The 6,000-nt window shown below is 47.9% G+C and overlaps 1 protein-coding gene across 1 annotated transcript in view; it reads left to right on the top strand.

Annotated features, from left to right (window-relative positions):
* Nucleotides 1-6,000, top strand: part of LOC149433985 (receptor-type tyrosine-protein phosphatase T-like) — a 200,383-nt gene that overhangs the window by 76,186 nt on the left and 118,197 nt on the right. The gene's annotated exons all lie outside the window — the stretch shown is intronic.

The following is a 6,000-nucleotide window of genomic DNA, read 5'->3' as shown; positions in this document are numbered from 1 at the left end:
ATTTGATCACCTGTGCGCTTTTTATTTTTCACGCTATAAACAAAAAAAGGCCAAATATTTTGAAGAAAAACAATATTTTTTACTTTCAGCTATAAAAAATATATAGTAAACTCAAAGTTGGTTATAAATTTTGGCCAAAATGTATTCTGCTCCATGTTTTTGGTAAAAAAAATCCCAATAAGTGTATATTGATTGCTTTGTGTGAAGTTATAGCGTCTACAAACTATGGGATAGATACTGCAATTTACGCCATTTTTTTGCTATACAGCGCTGTGCTAGTTTAATGGACAATTGCGCGGTCATGCAATACGGTACATACATGAAATTTACATCCTTTTTTTCCCACAAATTGAGCTTTCTTTTGATCGTATTTGATCGCCTGTGCGGTTTTTATTTTTTGCGCTATAAAAAAAAAATGGCTGACAATTTTGAGGAAAAAAAACAATATTTTGGACTTTTTGCTATAAAACATGTCCAGTAAAAAAAAAATTTAAAAATCAAATTTAGTCATAAATTTCTGCCAAAACACATTCTGCGACATGTCTTTGCTAAAAAAAAAACCCAATACGTGTAAATTAATTGGTTTACGTGAAAGTTATAGCGTTTACAAATGGCGGGAAAGATACTGGGATTTTTAGTTTTTTTTATACTAATAATGGCGGCGATCAGTGACTTATGGCGGCGATCAGTGACTTATGGCGGGACTGCGGCGGACATTCTGACATTGGGGGGTACTGACTTGGGGTCACTGACATCCCCAGTGACACCAATATAGTGATCAGTGCAAAAAAAAAAAACACTGACACTGTACTAATGGCACTGGGGAGGAAGGGGTTAACTTTATTATTCAGGGAAAGGGCTAACTGTGTAAGGGGGAGTGTTTTATTAGGGGGCGGGGGTGTGTGCTGCAGGGAACACCGTTGATCGGGAGAAACTCTTCTGTCCCAATCAGCTTGTCCTGGAGCTGTCAGGGAACTGACAGAAAGCACAGCTACTGCAGCTGTGCTCTCTATCAGTGATTGCCGCCGATCGCCGGGACATAGCCGGTAACGACCGGCTGTGACCCGGCGACTGACATCTGCGGCCGTGATCGGCGGGACAGGTAGGGCGGTGGCGCACCTCGCGCGCGCCCCCTACCTGCTTTAAAAACACACGTTTTAAAACGTGGTTTTGCCCAGCCGTGCCGCCCTGCCAACGTATTTCTACAGTGGCTGGGCGGCATGTGGTTAACAACTCATTTATGTACCCCCCCTAAGGGTACTTGTGTTGGAATCATTATACATTTCAGAAAGTCCACTTCTGAAAACGTTAGCAACATGCTAATCAATATTGTGATGTGATCCCGGATATCATCCATCATCCACCAATATTGCATGTGTGGACCGCGATGGTCGTCCTCAGTGGAATGAGACGGTTCCGTGTATAAGTGAGTGAACCAGCCGACCTCTAACCTACAGTCCATGATAAGGACTAGAGAAGGGGGCTGTGGAATGGGAGTGACTGGAAGAGTCAATGAGGAGAGAACGCTCATACAATTATTGGATAGTGATTCAGAGGTTCACATTCAGTCGGTTATCTGTTGTGTCAAATAGAATTATCATTTGAAGAGCAAAAGTTTTCCTTCCCTGAAAATTTTTTTTTAAGTTTCCTTTAAGATTTCCATACGTTTACCCTTTTTAAAGCTACTTATATGAATAGAAAACGTCCCCAAAAATTTGAGAAGTCTTGGCAGCTGGATTTACAAATCTACCACCAATGCCTTATAGCTCCCAGAAATGCAAATTAATGTGACTATTCTGTGATACTGAATGTTATTGTAAAGGACCGCCTGACAGCACCTCTATCAGTCCCCTGGTAGAGCTTCCCCAGAGTGCGGAGTCTAAGCACCGGAGCACTTGTTCACCAGGGCCCCTGATGGTGGGGATGGACTTGGAGCGCTCCGGTACCAGGTCGCAACTACCAGGTATTCCCAACAGGGGTAGAGGAGTCTGACAGGGGCTCCAGAGAGCTAGGAGTCTGATGTAAGGGAGCCTAGTGATCCCTGCGGGGTGGATGGATGGATGAGCTAAATCAGAGTCATGCAGGCCGGGACGGTAACTAGAGGATCGGTAAGGTACAAAACGGCAGGCAAAGGATAGTCGGGTCACACGCAGGGTCAATACCAGGAGGTCAGATCTAAACGGGAACATCTGGGAGCAGAGTCAGGCAAGCCAAGGGGTCAGGACGGGAGAAGGCAACAAGGTCAAAACAATCCAGATCAGAAGTACTCACACACAGGTAACAGGATACAAAGACCATTCGGCAACAAGTGTCTGTGCAGGGCTAGTTTAAATAGCCCGCCCTGCACCTGACAGGCGTAGCCTGGGTCCCAGTGCCTGCCTAGTACTGTCCAGACGACGGGTGCGCCTGGGTCCTAGTGCCCTGCCACCTATACGTCTCGGCAGACACCTATGCATGTGTAGACCCATGCGTCGCGATGGTTCCTGACAGTTATGCTCTTTGCTCATTCACAAAGTACAAAGGCTTCTGTGAATGGGCAGCAGAGGGGAGGGGCAGGCATAGCTGCTCTGTGTGCTTCCTCTGGGCGTGCAGTAAACCTGGCATATAAAGTAACAGAGTTAAGTCGTGGAGGTGACACAATAGAGGTTCTCTCATAGCGTACCTGCACATTTTGCAAAGTTGCTGAATTCCTGGAATTCAGATTTGAAGGCCCAGCTGGCCAAGCTGGCCCAAACACACTACTTCCATTAATAGGCTGCTTCCACTGTTTGCTGTAATATACAGTAGGCGGTGCTGTGTTTCAGTAAATTCCAGTCTGTGTAGGGGATTTCAGGCAAGATGAATTGTGACCGGAAATGCGAGATCGCGCACACGCACGGCGAAGATTGGCACCAGACGGCCTATTTAAGGAGTGTCTCTGCTCATGTTGAGTGCTGACTGGTCTTCAGCTCCCCCGTGTCCTGCTTGTTCCTGTGTGATCCCTTTGTTGCTGACCCGGCTTGTTCCTCACCTGACTCTGATTGCTCTCCTGCTCCCGGTTCCTGACTTCGGCTTTTCCTTCTGATTCTGTACCGTGCTGCCCGACTGTTGATGACCCCGGCTATTCCCATGACACTGCTCCTGTCTCTTACCCTCACTACCTGCCTTGGGGCTCATTCACACTTGACTGTTTTACCAACGCTTGCCAAACGCCCCTATAGCGTTTGGCAAGCGTTGGTCCGGCGTTTGCGGAGCGTTTTTTAACGCTCGGCAAATGCTCCGCAAACGCCGCATGCGCGGTTTAGCGGCGGTGGGTAGGCATTTGCCGAGCGTTAAAAACGCCCCACAAACGCCTACAATGAAGTTTGAATGGTGTTACCGCTCCGCAAACGCCCCGCAACTGCGTCGCAACCGCACCGCAAATGCCGGCTGGGCACCATAGACTAGACTAGGAGGCTTCAACGCCTCCTGACGCGACCAGAGGCATCCATTTTGGCGTGACGCTAATGCTCCCGTTTGAACAGCACCATGTGCTGCAATGTGCAGAATTGTCAGAGGCGTTTGGGAAGCGGTAAACACGCTTCCCAAACGCCGCCTGCACACAACACTAGTGTGCACGTAGCCTTGATCTGGTGCATGTCTGGCAATCTACTAAACCTGCTCTGCCTGCTACTACTGTGCCAAAATCAGAGGATCATCAGCCTTCCAGGGTCATCATCTGCAAGAGCTGCAAACAACAACTACTGGCGCTCTTGTTCCCCTGGTCCCTAGACTCCCTCTGTTGCAACTCCAACGGGGCCAGGGCTAGAGACACAAGTGAGGCTGACCTCGTCATTTCAGTCTCCCATCAGGTACGTGACAGTCTGTTTTCGGAATTAAAGAGAGTTGGGATGACTGCTTCTCTGCCATTCAGGAGAAGCCTTGCCATTTTATTAATGAATACAAAGCTTTTTCTGATTGAACTCGGTGGAGAGATTGGTGGATAACTACATGGTTTCTACCTTGGCCAATCAGGAAAAGCCTTGTATTCATTGTTAAATATACAAGGGTTCTCCTGAATGGTGGATGGGAAGTCACCGTACTGCTGCTGGAACACAGTGCTCCTTGCTGTATGTAGCCAATGCTACTACAGTCCAGTCCAGTGCACACAGAACATGGAAATAGTTTGTTTGGGCCACCTTGGCTCAAAGTGAAGCCTGGAATTCTACTTTAACATGGTTGAGTCATGTCATACTTACCTGCTCTGTGTAATGGTTTAGCAGAGAGCATCTCTGGTCCTTTTCTTCCTGGGTCTCCTACCGGCGCTCCTGGGTGTAACTCGGATGCAACTTTGGATGGGTGCAACTTGGATAAGGCGTTGGGTGGGTGTGACTTGGATGAGGCGTTGGGTGGGTGTGACTTGGATAAGGCGTTGGTTGGTGTGACTTGGATGAGGCGTTGGGTGGGTGTGACTTGGATAAGGCGTTGGGTGGGTGTGACTTGGATGAGGTGTTGGGTGGGTGTGACTTGGATAAGGCGTTGGTTGGTGTGACTTGGATAAGGCGTTGGGTGGGTGTGACTTGGATGAGGTGTTGGGTGGGTGTGACTTGGATAAGGCGTTGGGTGGGTGTGACTTGGATGAGGTGTTGGGTGGGTGTGACTTGGATAAGGCGTTGGGTGGGTGTGACTTGGATGAGGCGTTGGGTGGGTGTGACTTGGATGAGGCGTTGGGTGGGTGTGACTTGGATAAGGCGTTGGTTGGTGTGACTTGGATGAGGCGTTGGTTGGTGTGACTTGGATGAGGCGTTGGGTGGGTGTGACTTGGATGAGGCGTTGGGTGGGTGTGACTTGGATAAGGCGTTGGTTGGTGTGACTTGGATGAGGCGTTGGGTGGGTGTGACTTGGATAAGGCGTTGGGTGGGTGTGACTTGGATGAGGCGTTGGGTGGGTGTGACTTGGATAAGGCGTTGGGTGGGTGTGACTTGGATGAGGCGTTGGGTGGGTGTGACTTGGATAAGGCGTTGGTTGGTGTGACTTGGATGAGGCGTTGGGTGGGTGTGACTTGGATAAGGCGTTGGTTGGTGTGACTTGGATGAAATTTGGATGCGACTTTGATATTACCTAAAGTTGCATCAAAGTCAACTTTCCAGACAGGACTTACAGTTGGCCAGCAACATGATAGGGACACTCATCTGTGAGAATGACTGAAATCATCATCAGCACGCAGGCCAAATGTATAAGCAGAAAAAGGAAGCCATGTTGGAGAGTAGACATGTGCACGCTAGAAATTTTCATTTCGTTTCGGATGCATTCGTTCATTGAAGAATTTTGTTTCGTCATATCTGTCGTGTTGAACCAATTTGTTTTCGGAATTCGTTTCCTGCCTTCGAAATTCGTTTCATACATGCGATAGGCCAGGTGGATTTGAAAAATCTAGCAGTGTTTTTGAAAGATTGCTATGTATTTGATATATTATCGAATCGGGTGGATTTGAATCGGAAGGATTCAATAGTTTTGGACGGTAGTCCAACCCACCAAGAGAAATGGCATGAGCTGATTGGACAATATCGACTGCCATCAGTGTATCCAAATTAATGAACAGAACAAAATTCTGATCCATTTGTTATCTGAATCCAGATGATCGAAATAATTTGAAAATTGAATTCGTTTCCCCATGGGCCTGAACTGCTTACATACATAATCGTGTAAAGTCATCCGAATGAAACAAATGCACAAGTCATTTCGTTCAGACTTTTTTTTCATTAATCACCTCCCGTCCGGCCCATGTATATAAACGGTCGGACGGTGGCTGTGCAGGCTCTGGTGGTCATTTATAAATGGCCTCCCCGCCCCCTGCTTGTGCACGCTCCCAGGGAGTGCGCAGCACTGCGATCCAGTGCCCACTGTGTTCTCCGGACACAGTGGAACACCGATCGTTGGACGGGACCTCTGTGCGAGATCACGATCATGTGATCACTGATTGGCCAATCAGTTATCACATGCAGAGTAGTAAGCAAGATTTCACTTCTGACATCATTGCTT

This window comes from Staurois parvus, unplaced genomic scaffold, assembly GCF_062004578.1.
Source record: "Staurois parvus isolate SC_StPar_1 unplaced genomic scaffold, SC_StPar_1.0 ptg001869l, whole genome shotgun sequence".
Classification (NCBI taxonomy): domain Eukaryota; kingdom Metazoa; phylum Chordata; class Amphibia; order Anura; family Ranidae; genus Staurois; species Staurois parvus.
The sequence above is the reverse complement of the archived record's forward strand: the minus strand, read 5'-3'. Positions and strand labels throughout refer to the sequence as shown.